Genomic DNA, 21,277 nt, shown 5'->3' on the forward strand with positions numbered 1-21,277 from the left:
GCAGTGTGATGTCATTTATATCCTCTGCTCTTGACATGAAACCAGCCACACAGTCATGTAGTTGTTGTCAGCTACTTTTGGCACCACATCTAAAGAGCTAGCTTGAGAATGAAATCAACACAGAGTAAACCGTGGAAAGAGATTGGGACTGATTTCTATTAATATATTTTTGGACACCTGGATTTGAATGAGAGTAAAAAGAATAATATTTTAACTAAAGCCGGTTTGAATTGAGTTTTGATCTTTTGCAACTAAAACATTTCTGACTATTATAGCCTTAATTTATGCAAATTTAAAACATATGAATAATACTGTTGTACAATGAGTCGTTCTGGTTTGTTTCATAGATATATGAAAATTAAATATATGATATATGTAAATATATCTAGTTCATTTCATAATATATGAAAATTAAAATACAGCATAATAGACCACCATTTTCAAACTTTCTTAATCTAAACTGGTAGTAATACATTATTTCAGTCACATTGGCCCTCAGTGGGAAATATTTGGTATTGTTTACAACAAATGAATGTTTAAGTGTTTTTTAAAACATAAGGTTTACATCTTGGGTGACATATATTGATAAATTAATTGAAACAAATAATCTGGGGACAATTTAACTAAAAGCAACAGTAATTTAAAAGTCACTTAAGCATGATGGTAGTAAAATTGAAAAGGAAGTTAGAATAAAATGAAGAGAAAAAGAAAAGAGTAGCAGGGATCACTATATGGAATGACAAAAATATCAGTTTAGGAAAAGATACAGAAACTTGACTTTATTCTGTGGACTTGCTTCACTGACATATAGGCCAACACAGCAATTTATTACCAGAAAAAGTTAACATATATTACTTCAAGTTTAGTACAAAAATTACAGGAGCTTTTTTTCTCATTCTCTTGTTGAAAAAGTCTACAGAATTAATTTGTACAAATTTCCAAAACATAGAAGAGAAAGTGAATAAAGTGAGTGTCTTAGAGATAGTGATAGAATTTTGCTGAAGTGTTTATTATGCTTTCTTTTTGGCTTTAAATCAATTTTTATACAATTAATATTAGTTTTATACTAGAAACTGCTAGTTCTTACATTAATATACATAAATGTGAATGCTTCAGTGAAATTTTAGAATACTCCGTAATTAGAAGTAATCACAGAATAAGAGGACATTAAAATAATTAGAAAAAATGCTTTGTATGATATTCAGTCCCTTGAAATAGAATACGTTGTAGCAATAGAAGACAAACACCCAAGTCTAAGTAGATTAAGGTAACGAAAGTGTTTATTTTCTTGCTTATGCTACATATCTAGTTTGAGTCAGTGGAAGAGGGTTGTGAGCATCTACATATCATTGTCACAAAGGGATCATGGCTGTGGGTTTTATTTCAACTCATTTTTTCTCAATCACTGAAACAATGGGAAGATATACATTGATATGCATATTGGCTATGATAAGCTTTGGCCCAGAGAGCTATATATTACTACTACTTATGTTGCATTGGCCATAGTCAGTTACAAGAAGACCTCAGCTAACTTTCAAGGGTACCTGGAAGGAGGGAAGTGAAAAATATTTGTTGAAGAACACTGATGGCTACCAGAGTCCTCTTTTCTAATCAACATATATGTGGCTCATTCTGCTTCCCGCAGTTTATACTCTGCCACTTACCAAGACACACAAGACAAAGTCCCACCCGGTCTCAGAATCAATTAGTCCAAGATCTCTCGGCGGTGCACAGTTGTCACTCTAAATGGGAATGATGTGTCGTACTACTTTCTGTGAATCATCTTGATGTAGAAATTAATATACTGAAAAAAGCAAGTTAATTGAAACTCACACAAACAAAATATACTATGGAATAGATAATGCTTACCATTCATAAGGGAGAATAAAGGGCGACATAGCATCCATTGGCTTGTAGTAACTTGTAAGTTCTAGGCAGACTTTCCAGGGCATCTTACTCTAGAGCAGAAAATAATCCTTTATTTGGCCCCATTTTCTCTGGAAGAGGCTTACCCATTAATTCTCTGTGTCCTTTGGTTGTGACCTCACAGAACTTCTTTTTGTTTGTTTTTGTAAGCCATATGAAAAGTGAGCATTGGAAAAATGACCTATTTGAGGAAGGAGCAATTATCATACCTCACTTGTGGCATAAGTGTTTGGTGACCAAGCTGTCATTTTAATTCCTGGACAATCACATTATATTTTACTATAGGTTGACAGTACTTTACCAATATGAATTTGTCAGGAAATTTCTGTTATCCCCATGGAATTATAGTCATACAAACAGTTATTTTAGAGACAAGTGTTTTAGATTCTGTGTGTGTGTGTGTGTGTGTGTAATATGGAATATATATGTAATACATAAGTTATGCTTTACCTCTATTTGTCTTCTGTCTCTCAACTTAATTTTAGGTCTTTTGGCTTTTGTGGAAGAGACATTTGGAGTTTCTTTTTTACTGAATTATTTCATCTAGTTGAAGCATTTTAATCTATTTAGTGGTTCTAAAAGAGGATGTAAAGCCCATAGCCTAGATTGCATCTTTCTTTCCAGGTTGGATTTTTATTGGCTTTTTTCACTCAGAGTATTTCTCAATTTTGTCTTTTATCGTTTGGTATTCAGAAGAAGTTGCCTCTTCCACTCTGTGAAATTCCCCTTATTTGTGGACCTTTTCTCTTCTCTTTCATTTCTTCTTGCAAATTGACCTATTATTTTCTCAGTACATTTCAGTCATTTACTACCTTATCTAATGCAGACAGCAGCATTCGCCACATGCTGTAAAAGTCCTCTTTTCCATTCTCTTATCTTAAAGCTAAAGTTTATAAGTACTGCCTTTGAAATTATTGTGAGTTATGGTTTTACTGTTTCACAATTAGATAACATGAAATTCCATCCTTCCAGCTTCCAGTAACCATTTATTCACTGACTCCTTTCAGCTTCTTAAACTAGTACCTTCTATTTTGGGAGTTTTTTTTACAGTAATTCTTCATCTCCAGTACCAATTTCTGTACCTGTCAGTATAGGGTAGGTTATGATGCAGTAGAAAGCAAACTTAAGTCTCATTGGGTGAAATATCAATGTATTATTTCTCAGAGAAATAGAGTAGTTTAATATTTCCAAAGGAAATCCAGAAATATCTGAACAGCACCCCTAATTCCATATGCAAATAAGTGTGAAAATCTGGATGAAATGCATATTTTTCTAAGAAAGTATATGTTATAAATATGATGTATAAAGAGATAGAGCCTAGGTATGCAAATAATTATGGAAAAATTAAAAAGTATAATTTTATAATCATAATCATGAGTTTGGAAAGAACTTTCCAATCCTAAATAGCATAAAAATAGAGCCAAAAAGAAAAAGATGTACAGTTTAACAAGAAAATGAGTAAAATTTTGTAAGGCAAATATATAATAGCTAAAGTTGGAAAATAAAGAAATTAAACTTCTTTCTAGACATGAAAAATGATATATTAGTATTAAAATGTGATATCATTTTTACCTCATAGCCTAATGATTAAAATAAAATGATTAAAATATTTTTTGTTACAACAGCTATAGGCATTATGTTACATAATATAATATATAGGAAGGATACAATTTTCTGCAGAGTGATCTATTTAAGCAACTCTGGTTCTACAAATATATGATAGAAGAGTGATTAGACAGGTAAGAAATGTACGTAAAGAATGTCATTGTCACAATAAGATTATTTAGAATAATAAAAGGTTGGAATAAACAAATGCATAACAAGTCAAATAAAACGAAATGGATATCAATAAGAGTTAGTTTCATTAAAAAGCATGTGACCATTCAACCTTATTAGATAGAACACACATCTTGGCTTAGAAAAATGTGCTGACATGTGAAGATGCCCATGACATGGCAGTGAAAAGTAGTTTTATAGAGAAGTATATTATCTTTTTTTTCCTTAAGGATAAGATTAAGGATTCCCTTTTATTAACTGTTATATAAATCTCCACATTATTTTTGTCCATGAATTTTTAAAAACAAACATCACCAAAGTGAATACAGAATAGTTCCATTTTAGGAAGAAATGTTTTACTCATAAATACACTGCCCCAGTGCCAAGTAGCCAAGTAGAAAATCTGACATAGAATAAAGAACTTTAATTTTATTGACAAATGGAATTTAAATAAACTAATAGTAACAAAAAAATATAAATAATACTAAAGTTTTTGGAAAATACCCATTTCCCTACCACCAAAGATTTTGTCAAAATACTAAACATTTTTCAATTTCGCTTATTTTAGTTTTTGATCAACAGTATCTTTTTAAAATTTAGAATATTTGAACAGCTAAGGAATTTATTGAATTTTCTAAACAGTTACATGAACATGTTTATTACTAAATCACAGCATATACTGTGTGTGCCTCTGTGTGTTGGGCCCTCTTTTCATTTAACTAACCTTGAGTTATCTTCATTGAAAACAAATTACTGTTCATGCATTCAAAGGGCAATGAGCAATTAGAATATAATTGATCCAACTGAGCATCCGATTTCAGCCTTGTGCTGAGAAAATGGTCTTGAAATAATGTCTTTCCATTAGCAATTTCACCTAATTCAGAAGACAGTTTCTTGAATGTGGGAATGGTATTGACTTGAATGAGAGTTAACTACCATTACCAAGATTATAATGCTAAGAACTTCTCAGATATTTTAAACTTGCATTTGCCATTGAAGAAAATATTGATAAATTAAATAATGATAAATTATGTATATATTTTTGGTACATTTCAAATGACATGCATTTGTTGTTTTGTATCTATTTGCACTTCTCTGTAGTTTTAAACTAAATATTTTAATAGGACAATTTTTTTTTCATTTCATTAGCTATTTATTGAGTCACTAAAATATGCTAGCCTTTCTGGTAAACTCAGGAAATACAATGATGAATAAGGCAAACATCCTCTGTCAATATAACAGGACAAATAAAAGTTTAGAAAGAAATTGCAGTAATTAATTTGAGATAAGTGTAAAATGGTGGTAGGTACTAGAAGAAAAGGATTAATACAGGTGGGACACAGATTCAAAAATTAAGGAGCACTTGAGCAAAGTGATGGTATTGAGAGACAATCATTGAATTTCTTTAAGGTGGCAGATGCTTTACATGAATTAATCTTCATGATATTTGGCAGTTAAACATTTTCACAACTGTGCTGATAAGTAAACTAACATGCAAAGAAGTGAAAAAGAAATTTGCTGAAGCCCACAAAGCTGACCTTTTAAAAAGCTGGAGTTTGAAATCAGGATTCTCTCCAAAGCCAAGGTTTCTCAACCCCCATCCCATCACACCATGATGCCTAATTTCTAAGACAAAGAGGAAAAGCTGAATGGCAGGATGGCTTTTCAGAAACAGGCAGCAGTGTATACTAAAGCATCAAAGTCTGAAACCACAGTAAAGTTATCTGGAGCATGACATATGGCAGGAGAAAACTGAAGAAATTGGGGTTGAAAAATTGCATAGGGATAAAAACATGGAGGGAATGGTGAAAGCTAAGGGGTTTGGAATTTTTCAATCAGTAATGACAAAACATTAAAGGTGTTAAACAAGGGAATAGCTTTAATTGAGCTGAACATTAGAAAGCTGATAGATTAGAGGTGAGAACTCCTGGTAAAATCCTTGAAGGACTCACCTGATACGCTACTATTAAGAAGGATGATATGGAATAAAAGGGATGAATCAGAACTATTGAAAGGATATATGAGTAAAAGAGGAAGTTAAAGGAGTACAATGAGAAAAATGAGAAGGGAATAAAAGCATTCTGAAATTCCTCTTATGCTGATATCACGTAACCATTAACGAGTCATTTAGGTAAATTTATATTCAGAAAGTCCTCCTTCTTTTTCAATAAAACACAAATTTCTCATCTGTATTAAGTCAAATTTAATAAAATGGAACAATAAACTGTTCTGTGGTTAAATAACACATTGTGCTAAATACTGATAGGAAATTAAAGAGGACATATGAGGGTCAATTGTACCACCTTTTCTCCAAGCCTCTCTATGTTCTACTGGTGCCAAAAATCTCCTTCCCTTACACATATCTTGACTGGTTGTATTAGATTATTCAGAGCTATCAAACAAACATTTATTGTATAGGCAACATGTGCCAGGGATGGTGATTTAGAGTTGCATTGAAATGTACCCTGCTATGAAAGATTTTACATTCTCATAGAGTATATATGCTTAAAACTGTACATTACAATAGAAAGCAAGAAGCCAAGTAATAAATGTTTGTATAATAGAGAGTGGTGGAACAGAGTAAGAAGTAGAGGTAACAAGAAAACTCCAGGAAAGAGTAGATGCTTGTATAAGGTTGTAAAGAATGGGTAAAAACCTGGAAATTAAAAGTTCATGCATGACGAAGATGGAAAACAACTTGCGGGGAAATATCACTACTACTGTTCTAAAGGGAATACAAAGTATGAAAATGTTTGGTAAAAGGTAGTTGTGAGATACAAAGTTTGAAAGAGAAACAAAGGCCAAATTGTAAATGTTCTGCAATAGCATTTAATCTTTAATATCACTAAGGAGAAAAATATAAAATAATAGAATAAATATTGAGCAGAGTGGACAAATTTCACTGCTAAGCTATAAACCCAGTCCAGCAAAGAGTCTAAGTATTGAACTCTGAGGTTTGGGGGACTACAAACACTCTCTCGCTTCCATTCTAGGAAAGTAAAGTCTCTTAATGTTGGTAATTGGCTGGAGGTATCCTGGCTTGTGGGTTAAGTAAGTGCTAGGCTGACTGGAAGGGGTCTTCTGCACATATGGGTCATCTACTGTAAGACTCTGGTGCTCTGCTGCCTTTGTTATATAAGTAAAGAGCCTGAGCCAAGGTGATGGCACCCAATCAGGTCTATTGGTTTCCATAGCCTGGGTGGTCACGTCAAGATGTGATAACAGAGTTAATCAATATATTTGGAAAGATGAGGGAAATTGCCTTTAAAAAAAAAAATAACGGGTTTGAAGGGCTGATGAGTAAACAGGCAAGACCACAAACTAAGACACTGGAAACTATGCTAATAGAAGTAGACATATCAGGAGTTTATGTGAGATTCAGTATTGAATTTGGGAATTTAAGGAAAAGGGAAGATTTCGTTTTGCCACTGTGGAGATGCCATTCCCCATAAGAGGGTCCATGAAAGAATGAATCAATAGGAAATGGAAGAGGGAAAAATAATCTGGGTAAGGAATCTTGGATTCATGTCCTATCAGGGCATCTAAATGAATAAAACTTGTAGACGGAAGATGCAAATTTCTGAATATTGGGTGAGGGACAGAGGTTAAAATAAGTACTTTGTGATCAGGAATATAGAGAAGTAATTAGAGCTATAAAAGTGATTGGATAAAAATAAGAGAATATAGATTATGAAGATAAAAGAATAATAATTGTTCAAAGATAAACAACAGTATTTCTGCAACTAAGATGATAGTTAAGCGGGAAAACAAAGAGTGGCCAGAAAGGTAGAGAAAAATTACAAAAGAAAAAAGAAATACAAGAGAAAAGAGAGAGCAATCAACAGCACAAATGTCAGAGAGAGGTGGAAGATTAAAAAAAAAAGAAGAAGAAGGAAGAAAGTATAAAAAAAGGAAAAGGATCGGCCAGGTGCGGTGGCTCATGCCTGTAATCCCAGCACATTGGGAGGCCGAGGCGGGCGGATTACCTGAGGTCAGGAGTTCGAGACCAGCCTGCCCAACATGGCGAAACCCTGTCTCTACTAAAAATACAAAAAATTAGCTGGGCGTGGTGGCAAGTGCCTGTAATCCCAGCTACTTGGGAGACTGAAGCAGGAGAATCACTTGAACCCGGGAGGTGGAGGTTGCAATGAGCTGAGATCGTGCCACTGCACTCCAGCCTGGGTGACAAGAGCAAAACTCCGTCTCAAAAAAAAAAAAAAAAAAAAAGGAAAAGGATCAATACATTTCCAATCAGGTGGTCATTGGTGACTATATGAAGAAATGTTGCAACTCAGAGGTAGATACAGACTCCATAAAGCAGTGACAAGATCTGTGAGTTAAAAGGTTAGAAAAAGGGGATTAAAATATTTTCTTTCATAAAAAGTATGGTTAGAAAGGAATAAAACACTGAGAGTGCTACTTTTGAAAGACCAGAGGTTTCTTGGAGATTTTGTTTGTTTGTTTTTTTAGAATGAAAGAGCCTTTAGCAGTTTTAGAGGCAAAAAGGATGGAGCCCACTGAGAGGAAGAAGCTGAAAGTGCAGAAGAGAAACGAAGCAGAGACCGTGGCAATGGCCAAGAGCATAGGGAGAGGGAAGGCTTTGCATAGGAGGATGAAGACCTTACCTAATGCAGAGGCTAAAGTATAAGATTTGTGTAGATGAGATGTATTTGTAGGCTTAGGGAAAAAGTGAAGGGTAGTAATGCTTCATACTATTTTTGTTCTAATTTCAATGATAATTAATATGCTATAAAAATGACAAAGTTAGTCTAGTAAAAATTTAGAATAGCTATTGAAGGAACTGGGAGATGAAGCTGATTCTCAACAAGTAAAATGATTTCCAGGTGGGACTAAGTAACATCTGATACTACAAGTTGTAAACATCTGATATCAGTCTGCATACTTTTGCCATTTTATGTGTTTGCATTCCACATAAATAGACAGGGTGAGAGAGACAGTTGCAGTTAATCAGAGTTTGAGATTTCCAGTGTGGGTATGGGGGAAAGACAATGGCATTCAGTGATTATAGTGCTGTAAGAAATTAAGGAAATTATAAAAATCAAGATGAAAGCTGGGTAGGTGAAGAAGGAAGATGAAAATAGTGCAGATGAAAAGGAAGAAAACAAGGAGTGTCCATTTGATGAAAAGCAGTTTAAAAGAAAGGAGAGAGAGAGGGAAGGAAAGAAAGAAGGAAGGAAAGAAAGAAGTGAGAGAGAGAGAGAGATGGAAGGATTAATAACTAGTTATGATTTTTTAAATATGTATTAGAATTTATTTCATAGCTGAATCAATTTAAATATGAGATCATGGGTTTATTTTGTTGAGAATTAGTAAACTGAAGTAGAGTTTACTTAGATTGTAGTTGTGAATACAAGAAATAATGTATTTAGGGCTGGCCATGGTGGCTCATGCCTGTAATCCCTGCACTTTGGGAGGCCGAGGCGGGCAGATCACGAGGTCAGGAGTTCGAGACCAGCCCGGTCAACATGGTGAAACCTCGTCTCTAGTAAAAATACAAAAAATTACCCAGGCTTAGTGGTGGGTGCCTATAGTCCCAGCTACTCAGGAGGCTGAGGCAGAAGGATCACTTGAACCTGGGAGGCAGAGGTTGCAGTGAGCCGAGATCACGCCATTGTACTCCTGGGCAGCAGAGCTAGACTTCGTCTCAAAAAAAAAAAAAAAAAGAAAGAAATACTGTATTTAGAACTTGGAATGACTCCTAAAGGACAATAAAATCATCTAACTTTGTGAGGAAATTTGAAATGGAAAGAAACATCACAACTATGTGTTCACTTAGTCAATGAATGTGAAGACTCGCCATAGGAGATCATGGCAATGTGATATAGAAAGTGAATTTGATGTAGTTTTAACAGGGGGAGATGTATGTAAAAAGGAGAAAGCAATATCAGCATTGGAAATTGGAAGCCATGATATTGTTTAGCTTTTGTGCCCCTTATTTGGAGACTAGTTTTGGAGAACAGGAAAATAGGCATCTGCCATTAGAAAAAAACAAAAGATGTTTCCATTAAGGTAGACTGGAGCAAAGTGCTCTATGAAGAAATAAGAATACCTTAGATGCACACAAGAGAAATGCTTTGGGTGGGGTTAGAGTGGGACAATTTATTATGAGTGAGGTGGGTGGGGGATGTGGATAGACAGCATGTGGGAATGGCTGCAAAAAAACACAGTTAACTTGCAAGATTTGTGAGTTTAGTTGAGTTTGGTGTTAATAGGATGCAGGAAAATGTATAATTAACTATCCTCAAGGTTCTAAATGTTTATTTTATACAATGTTGTTTTAATGTAGTGGAAATGAGTGAAGGTCCCAACTGGTGTCTGAGCTTGAAATGTCTATGTAATTTCTAGTTTATATTTAGTAGACCAAGTCAAATTTAACAGAAGTGTTGCCACTAAAAATGTATTTGATGTCACTAATTTAGCTTTTACTACGAAGCATTGTTTTGCAGGTTACAGGAAAGATTTAAGAAATGGCTTTTTCTTAAAGAATGACTGATTTCAGGATTGGGGCAGGAATGGGTTATGATGAACTCGGAACTGCTTTGTTATGTCGGAAAGTAATGTTGGTAGATTTGATGGGGCCACGTCACAAGGACCTGGGAGCCAACATGAAAGGGCTTCTTCTGGAAAAACCTTGGACACTTTGAGCATCAAAATAATGAGGGACAATGTAAACCATTCATAAAATGTAAATTCGTTAGTTAAAAACAACAATAAAGAAAACACCCAGATGGGGAGGAGATAGGGTTCTTTCTTACAATAGAATGCCAAATAAAACTGGTATATTTGGAGGGGATGGTGGAGTTGGAAGTCTCATTTTCTTACAATCATTTTATAGACTGCTTCAGTCAAGAATCATCACTGAATGCTGAATTTAGGTAAGGGGTTTTGATAAGAAGCAGAATAGTTTTATGGTTTTAAAGTCTCTTCGTATAGACTCTGTATTAGTATCAAGGAAAGACATAGCAACAATGCAGTAGATAAATCAGATACTTTTGTATTTAAAATTAACATAAAAATGAAATTACCTGAGAAAAATGCAAATTGAGAAGTTTTACGACATAACTGACTGACACTCCTCAAAACTGTCCAAGTCATGACAAACAAGGAAAGGCTGAGATACTGACATATATCAGTGCAGCTTAAGGAGACATGGCTACTAAACACAGTGTGTTATCCTGGATTGGGTCCTGGAACAGAAAAAAAAAAAAAAATTACTAGAAAACCTGGGGAAATCCAAATGTAGTCTGAAGTTTATTTAATTGTAATGTGCCTATTTTAATGTTTTAGATCTGAGAGAAGGGTATATGGGAACTCTATAAAGTTTTCTGTAAATTTAGAATAATTCCAAAATAAAACTTTATTTAAGAGGGGTGGAGGAGGGCAGATAGACCTTGTATGCCTTCAGATATAATACTCTATGAAGGACCCAATATCACGTGTAGTAATCCAGCTGAGAATGCATAACCTGAATCTAACCGTATGAAAACATCAGACAAACTCAAAATGCAGAGCATTTTGTTAAAACAAAAAATATTTACTGCATTATTCAAAACTATCTGTCCGATTTGAAACTGTCCATGTTATATAAGACAAAGAAATGCTGAAGGAATACTCCAGATTGAAGTAGATTAAAAGACATGACAAGTAAATACAATATAAGATCTTTGACCAGTTTCTATACTGGGAGGGAAAAAATACTATAAAGGACTTTAGTGGTTCAATTGAACAAAATTGGAAAATGAATGGTAGATTAGTAAAATGTATCATGTTTAAATTTAAGTTGACGTCTGTATTTGTATAAGGGAATATCCTAGTGTAAGGAGTTATACACTAAAGTAAAGGCAAAGAGGCATGATATATGACTCAATCTCAAAAGCTCCAGAAAAATAAGTATAATGGGAATATATATGTAAATATTAATATTTATATATATATTTATATATATATAAACATAAATGTTTATATATAAAGACAAATGGGGCAAAATATTGATGATTGTGTCTAAAGAGCATGTGGGTATTCTTTTCATTCTTACTGCAACTTTTCTGTGTATTTGAACTTTCTAACTATTGCTCCTATTAGAAAGAAACAAATTTATTCTAAGAAAGGCAGTGAGACCAATACTTTAGGTAGAACAATTACAGTTCAGTAATATAATTTTTAAGCTGGAAGGAGCTCTCTGAGAGGTTGAATTTGGAGACATCTTTCATGTATGTATGCCCAGAATATTGAATAGGAATTGGCAAATAAAAGAGGTTTGAAATTCACATTTTGAGAAAATGAATGAATGGATGAATGTTGTTAGAACTTGCAATATCAGCTACTAATAGGTAGCAGATATTTTTCCATCCTCAAGTAGTTTGAGGAGGTACTGTTTCTAAATTCATGGGCTAACATAAGCAACATGTGACATCAAGCAAATATCAGCCTTCGCCATCCATCATCAGGATTAAAGGACACTTGTTGTCCATGAATGTGATTAAGACATCTAGAAAAAAGTTGTATTTAGACCTACATAGTGTCAAAGGGCTGGGAATTTCAGGCTGTATATGCTAGGTTTTTCTGACACATCGCTGTAGAAACTTAGGTAAAAACATGTAAGCTTTCATTTTGGTTTCTTTATCAATAGACCAGCCAGATGTATTTGCTAACAGGCCATACGTGGAAGGCAACAGTGGAAATTAATTTATTTCTTATTTGTAAACATAGCAAAGTAAATGAAAAACTGAAAATGAAATCAAATTTAGGTAATTTAAAGTGAGATGTGTTTACATAGAAAAAAATAGATACATCTTTTTGATAAACTCTTAAAATGTGTGAGCACATGAACTTCTGTTCTGAGTGCATAGAAAATGTGTATTTCTTGTGTATATAAAGACAGCTTCCTGAGACTTTCCTATCTCAGTTTAATGTCTTAAAATCTACTTAACCATAACCATAACCATATAAATGGGTTTGGCGTGTACTTAATCTCTTACTAAGATTTACAGAGGGTATTAAATAAAAGTCTGGGGTATTAAATAAAAGCTATCTGAATGCTCAGATAGCCACAACACTAGCTTTTTTTTTTCTCCCCTGCCTTTCCCGAAGAGGATGTATTTCTCTGAGTAATCTAAATGAAAAACATGATTTTATTCCCCTCTTTCTCTAAGAAAATTTCTATATAAGCAGCTGATACATTTTCCATTTCAGTAACTGTTCTGTAATGGAATTTTAAAAAGCTGAAACAGAAATTTAGGCTTTTTTTTAACAGCTCCCTCAGTGCTTAAGTTATCTGCTTATCAAAGTGGTTTTCAAAGTGATGAGTTAAATACTAGCTAAGAAGTGACTGGTGAAAACAAAGCTTTTAGCATTCACACAGAATGTGGAATTGTGTGGACTTTGCTGTTGCTTGTGTAGTAGTATGGAGCCAATAGTTGAGGCTAAGTTTTATAACCCTGGGCAAATCCTTTTACAATGCTATGCATCGATTAATGGGTTGATGAGTTGAGGTTTTCAATGTTGTCTTAATTAAAATTTGATATTTTGAGGCCTTTGAATGAACATCTCTATAGGAATAAAAACTTTGTTTTACTTGGGAAAAAAAAGAGACAGAAAGTTAAGTTCAAGAGAAATTATTCTCTTTTTCTATTGGACAGTTTATCATTATTCTTTAAAACAAAATTTAAGCAAATGGCACCAAGTAATAAAAATTTCATTAGAATAGTTTTGCACATTACCATTACCATCACAATTGCATTGAAGGAATGTAGAGAACTCAGAGTTGATTCAAAAATTATAACAAAGTTGGGTAACGGTAGGAAAAAAAAGAAAAAGATGAAGCATAAGAATAAAATGAGTAAAATATAGGAAAATTCAGTAGTACTCAAATATGTGGTAGCTTTAAAATTCAGATGACAGGGACTAGCTAAATTCAGCTTCCAATAAAGATAGACAAAGAAAAGAGAAGTCAGAACTCTTATCAGTTAGGCTCTGTGTTTGTGAGACCACAACGCTGAAATACATAAATAAATAAATAAATAAATAAATAAATAAATAAATAAAAGGCTTAACATGTTTTAACAATAAAAAGTTTTATTGCTTTTTCTACCTTCACAACAAGTCCAGTGCTTCTATGATGACTCAAAAGAGACAAACCTTCCTTCTATCTTTCTGTTATAGAAGGCTTTGTGTACATTTTTCATATCGAAGTTCAACTTATGGTACAAAATAACTGCTAGACACATAGCCATCCAGACTGTCTTTGAAGTCAATAAGAAGAAGAAGGGGAGGGCTGGGTGTGGTAGCTCACATCTGTAATCTCAGCACTTTGGGAGGCCAAGGCAGGAGGATCACCTGAGGTCAGGAGTTCGAGACCAGTCTGGCCAACATGGTGAAACCCCATTTCTACTAAAAATATAAAAATTAGCCAGACGTGGTGGTGGGTACCTGTAATCTCAGCTACTCGGGAGGCTGAGGCAGGAGAACTTCCTGAACCTGGGAAGCGGAGGTTGCAGTGAGCTGAGATTGTGCCATTGTACTCCAGCCTGGGTGAAACAGCGAAACTCCATCACAAGACCAAAAAAAAAAAAGGAGGAAAGGGCAAAAAAAAAAAAAGTACAGTTCTGGAAGTTCCACTCAATTACTTCTGCTTATACTTACTGGATTTCTTTTCATGCAAGAGAGATGTACCTATATACGTATATGTTAATATATATATGTTAAATGTTAAAATATATATATATGAATGATTTCCCTATTTTACCAGATATGTGTCATTCTTAGACTTATTGGCTGCATTTTGATTTAAAAGATTCTACTAGACACTGTAGAATTGCAGGTTGTAGCATCTGCCACACTAATACCTACATGGGGTGAGTTAAATTCCTTGAACAAATTCTCAGATGGCTTGAGACAGTACGGAAGAATGTATCCAAAATATGAGGGACAAGGAAAATGAGGAAAAAGTTTATCCTTCAATTTTACCTACTTCTGAATATTCTCTACTTTCTCATCATTCTCTAATGTTTGCATAATATTCCTGAAGGACATACAAACAATGTGAACTAAAAGACTTCATTTAGCTGTTAAGCCAACCTGTCTTTTACTTGTTTTTGTACAATATGAGATTTGAAAATGTTAGGTATTAAGTAGGCATTTAATTCAGACAATCACTATTTTTACCTATCCCTTTTTCTTCCAACATTTCACCATTAGCTACCACAAGAACACAGGTGATATTCCATTTTTTTAGTTAAAATAATCTTTTAAAATGCGGATGCACTTTCAGGAGCTACTGGCCGGGAAATGATAAAAAGTGAGGACTCTAAAGATTCGTAAAGGTGTTCCTTGAACTCAAGCAGTGTGCAGATCAGTGATGGATATAAACAAGAAAAATAAAGTTAAAGGTTATAACTGCTGTATTTTAAAGAGCTTCAAAAAATAGACAAAGGGTATCTGAGACAGAATTAGTAGCTCAAAAAATCTGAGAAATATTTCCTTGGGAGAAGAAATATCTTAAGCAGTTAATTGTTCTAACTATTTATGGTAATACCATAGGACAGATATTTTTGCAATCCTAGCTGACTGAGCTAAAACACTGATTTGGGATTTTTATTATAATAGAAAGTGAGAGTGGGAAGTTGGACTAATGGATACAATGTAGGACAACTAAACCAAATCACGAATTTGAGAATTAGTGTTACTCGGTTAAATGTTAAAATATATACATGTGAGAGCTAAAGTTAAATGTCTATAGCTTCCCCTTGATTCTTATTAGCTCAGACAAGAACCCCAAAATTTTGATAGTCTTGGTAGTAAACATGGAAAGGTATATTTGCAAAAAGCGAGCATCATTGCCTTTCTATACTGTCAGCTACTGCAGGCCCTAGAAACAAATTGTATCTCTATTTGAAGCTATGATTTCCATGATCAATAAGCAATGCCAACCAAACCTTGAAATTTTCCAGTGTCAGCAAGTGTGCAGCTTCTCCTGATCTCTGCCCTGATTATAGGGCTTTGGTTTTTCACATTTATTTCCCAGAGCTTAATGTGTAGGTAAAGAGAAGGAAAAAAATGGTTATATTAGACACATGGAAGAATTGGAGGAGGGAGTGTTGAAAGTTCATAAACTTCTCCGAACTCTTAACTCTGATACCAAGAACACATAATTGTGCAATTAAGTAAAAAGGCATTCTACATTCAATGTATGTGGAATGTCTTGGCAAGATTGCTATGCAGAGTGAATATACTAAGACAAGCAGATGCCACACGTTAAGAGGTAGCTTGCAAACAAGTATATAATGAGCATTCAGTTTTAATCCTGGCTTTTAAAACCTCATATTCTTTTAAAAGAATTGAATATGGCTTGCACAATTAAACTAATATAAAGTTATATATAAAAAGATTAGAGATAATGAAAGAAGAATAGTGAGAGTAAGCTATTCTACACACCCAAGATAGGATAATGACATCGCCTCTTTTTTTTCACCCAAAATGAAACTAACTTTCATTTTTGTTATTATTATTAAAGCACTTGTACTCGTTAAAAATTCACATTAGAGCAATATAAAAAAAACTTTAAAGAAGGTAGTGAGAATTACTCCATATAATAATACTGAAAGATAATTATTCATATTTTATTATATATCCTGCCATACTTTTCTAAACATATAAACATATATAAATAGCTACTATTTTATAGCTTGTGTTTTAAAAACTCAATACTATGTTCTAGATATATATTCATGTTAATAGACTTTAATTTCAATTACTGCATTACATTCCATTGTACAGAAATATATCTGTATATCTGATTCCTCATTACATAAACTTAATGATTTAAATTATTAAACATTACAATTAAACTCAATGCATGTTCCAGGCTAGCTGTATAGCCAGTGATTAATTTCAGAAAAGAGAAAGCTCTAGGCTATTATCAAAATTGTTAACATGGCTACAGAAGTGAGTTCTAGACTGATCCTGCAGAAATAATTTTGAGACAATATCAGGGAATAGGCCCATTAGGAGAATAGCTATTTTTCTCTCAATCTGTAAGGCTGGCTATCAGGAAGCAGTCCTTGTGGCTGTTAATTCCAAGAGGACAGTGCCTTATTTGTGATCCATATGTCAGGAAGCAGCCCCCATTGAAATTTTGTCCCGAGAACTAGAAAACTTCGGCTATGATATGTAGAGTCAAGACGGTGCTTCTGCCTCCTCACTTGTGTGTCCCAAGAAAATTTTGCCAAGCTGTCATCTAAGTATCAGGAAGATGCTGGGCCAGGAACGGTGTACCCAGAGCTTTGCCACACAGTAAGATGTGCGCTGTCAATGACAGGCCATGGGGCTTGCCTCTTAGCATCCACAAGACTAGTGATTGGTGCCTGGGATGCTGCCACTAGAAACCAAATGCTCCTACACTGTAGTTGCCAGCAGAATGTAGAAGGAGCTAACATGTATTACATAGTCTCCAGATCACTCCTTTTTTCCAAATGTCATGGTACTGCACCTGCTTAGATGAACCCATCATACCCGTAATCCTAGCTTCAAAGCAGTCTATAATCTATAAAATTATAGACTCTCTGATTCCACAGTACAGACAGTAGGCTTCTCTGATTCCACAGCACAGAAAGTCCCCGAAGAAGGGTGGAATGGAGGCTAAAAGCCAGTTAACTATATTCATTAAAATTACCTGGTTTTAAAGATCTGATAAGGATATAGACAGCCTGATTTAAATGTCACAATTATTGTTAGACTGAGAAAGTTACTTAACTTCTATCATTTTTAGATTCCTCAGTTATAAAACTGGGATAACATAGATATACATCACCCAGTTTTTAATGATTAAATTAGATAATTTATATATAGTAAGATCAAGAAATTTTTAGCCATTATTATCATTTTATGATCATCTTTGCAAATTTGTCTAATTATTTCTTTGGAATAAATTTCTTTAAGTGGAATTTTATCACTGGTAGGCACACATATTTATGTATTACAGGAAGAAGTAAAATGTAAAAATGGCCAGATTTACACTGCTGTCAGCAAAGTGTGACAGCGATTATTTACCAGAATAATTTCCTATGTAGAGTATTGTAAATCTAATCTTTGCTTTGTAAGTCTATCATGTTGTTGTTTAAATCTGCAGTACTTAATTAATGAGGGCAACCACATTTTAATAAATGCATTGATCATTTGCATATCTGCTAAAAATTGTTATTCCTTTTGTTAATGTTCTATTGAGGGGTTTATATAATTTTTCTATTGATTTATGTGACTTTATAAAACACATATTTTAAGCTTTTGCCATATATCTTCAAATATTTTATTGTACATAAGATATATGTCATGTCTAAACACAAATATATGAAATGTTTCAGTATTTAAAAAAGGTTTTAAAATAAAAGCATTCGTACAATATACTTTTTACTTTTTTGGCTACACAGTAGATTCACAATCACAATTTCACTGGTATTACATTGAAGTGTGTTGGGTTGTCAACCGAGAGAAAGAGGTTGAGAAAAAAAGAATCTCTTAATTTATCTAATTTTATAGGTCATTCTGTAGTTTAAAAAACAATTCTGTATCATGTATATTCTGCTTATTTCTTACAGACGATTTCTATGTATTTTATGGGTTTTTGTTTCTATTGTAGAGCATGTTATTTAAGCTTATTTTGTTGTATTTTTTTCTGTTTATTACGTAAAATATCTCACAACAAAAGTGTTAGTTGTAATAGTTATCCGTATTATATTAATTTGGTTAAACAATTTCCTGAGGATTGAGCCTGCTGTCAGCACAAATGGAATAATATCTTAACACATTTTAAAGCAAAGCAATTTACAGTATTTACTATTGTGGGCAAGTGCTTTGATATAGTGATTACTATAGATTCTTTTTCTATTAGACACAGTGAAAATAGTGCTCTCATGTAGACTGCATTGGCATGTGAAAGAATGTTCAGAGGTTATGGAATCTTAACTTAAAACTTCATCATTTTTCCACCCTCAGTTAAGGATATTCATATGCAAATTAAAAATATATATATTTAATCAACTCTAAGTTATACCTTAAAATATCACTCATGAATTTTTGCTTTTACTAATAATAAATTATTTATGATACACACTGTAATTTAACTACATTTCATAATATAATAATTGGCAACTCATTTAAGTTGGCATTTTGTTCCCACAGTCTTCTGTTGTATTCTAGAAAAATGTTGACCAAAATACCATTTCTATGAAAAGGTTGCCAATCCATGATAAGGCATCTAGTCTTTTGCAGTAAAATGAAAGGAACCAAATATTCTTGTAGCCACTAAAGGTGCTGTGGAACACAAGACAGATGTTATCTTGCCTCTCAGGGTGTTGATATTCAAATGGGAAGGAAATGTGTGGGCAAACAAAAGACTACTAAAAAATCAATTAACAGGGTCATTCCTGATTTGATAAAGGTATAGAAAAAATAAAGCAAGACACTATAGACAGTGACTTCAGTTGGGGATTTATTAAAATTTGATGGACATGGAAGGATGTTTCAGATGGGTAAAAATCTCTCACAAATTTTCAGAAAGGTGGGAAGGGCAATAGGTTTTGCACAAAACATGGAAAGTCAATATTTCAGCTAATCTTACCTAGATCTTAAGTGTACAAAAACCATAAATAAATTCTGAGCTACCTAGGACAATAAATATATTGAAAACATGTTTTTCCCAATCCATTCCTATTAATTTTACTTTTATATTTATTAGGAAAGATTCATAGTCCTGAGAACTGCTACAGAGCATTGGTTCCTGAACATTCATCATTAGTCAGCATAATTACAAAGAAAATTAATGTACCACAATTTATGTATACTTTATTATGCATTATATTAATATTTAGTTATCCCTTGAACAACATGAGGATTAGGGGCACCAACCCCCTGCACAGTCAAAAACTTTCATATAACTTTTGACTCCCCTAAAACTTACCTACTAATAGACTACAGTAAAGCCTTCATTCATCTGAAGCTTTACCAATAACATAAGTAGTTGATTCACATGTTTGTATGCTATCTGTATTATATACTGTATTCATATGGTAACGTAAGATAGAGAAAAGAAAATGTTATTAAGAAAATCATAAGGAAGATAAAATATATTAATTATTCATTAAGTGGAAATGGATCACCATAAAGGTCTTCATTTTCATCTTCATGTTGAGTAGGCTGAGGAGGAAGAGAAGGGGGTCGTTTTGCTGTCTCAGGAGTAGCAGAAGGGGAAGAGGTAGAGGAGGTGGAAAAGGAGACAGGTGAGGCTGGCACATTCTCTTTTACTTTATGGAAACACGTCATAATTTCTGTCTAACATTTTTACCTTTTCATTTCTCTAAAAATGTTTCTATATGGTACCAATCCTTCTTTCATTGTTTGCTTTCATTTTAGTGTCTGTATCACAGACGAGTCCATGTCATGAAAGAAGTCAAAAGCAGTCTTGAATAACTGGAATCCTTCTGCCAGATTGTCTAATGTCAATTGTTTTCTTGCACTGGTTCTTTAACATCTTCTTCCTCATCATCTGGGGATGGTGCAGAAGTACCCATCCCCATCGAGTTGTCCTCTCTTAATTTCTCTGTCGTGTCTATTAGCTCAGGCATTTTTGCAAGATCTGTATCTTGAAACCCTTCACCCTACCACATCCCACATTTTTGCCATATTCACAATCATTTTATTATTTCTTTGACTGGCTCTGTTGTAAATTCTGTGAAGTCATGTGCATCTGAACACAGTTTTCTCCTGCAGGAATGTATTGTTTGAAGCTTGATAAATTTCATAGCTTTTCTATAGCAATGATGACATCTTCAGTGGTGTCATCGTTCCAGACTTTCATCATGTTCTCTTCATTGGGGTTCTCTTTCATAGCATTCACAATCCCTTTCATAGACACTGTGTTTAATGGGACTTAAAAGTCCTAATGACCTCTTGTTCTAGAGGCTGAATTCAAGATGTGTTTTAGGACAAGTAAACCACTTCATTGCCTTTGACATTGAACTCAAGAGGGTCTTGGTGGCCAGGGGCATGTTCTGACTTCAGGGACAAGGCATAAATGGAATAAATTTAGAAAAAGGGTTCGCTGGCATTGTCCAGGCCTTCTTGTTGTGTAACTGAAAGACTGGCAGCTAGTATTTATCTTTTCCCTTCGAGGCTCAGAGGGTAGCAGCTTTATACATAAGGGCAGTAATGATCATAATTCTCACTGCATTGCATTTGCACAAAATAGTAGAGTTAGGCTATTTCTCTCTGCCTTAAAATCTGTTGCTCACGTTTCTTCTTTACTAATAAATATATTTTGTGGCTTTTTTTCTCCCCAGAATAGGGCACTTTTGTTTGCATTAACAGTTTGTTCATGAAGATATTCTTTCTCCTCAGTGATTTTCTTAATGGCATTTAGGAACTCATCTGCTGCCTCTTGGGTCGCAGAAACTGTTTCTTCTGTTCTCTTGATATTTTTTAAGCCAAACCACTATCTAAAATTATCAAACCATCCTTTGCTGGCATTAAATTCTCCATCTTTAGATCTTTCACCTTCCTTTTA

Source organism: Pongo abelii, chromosome 9, assembly GCF_028885655.2.
Source record: "Pongo abelii isolate AG06213 chromosome 9, NHGRI_mPonAbe1-v2.0_pri, whole genome shotgun sequence".
Lineage (NCBI taxonomy): Eukaryota > Metazoa > Chordata > Mammalia > Primates > Hominidae > Pongo > Pongo abelii.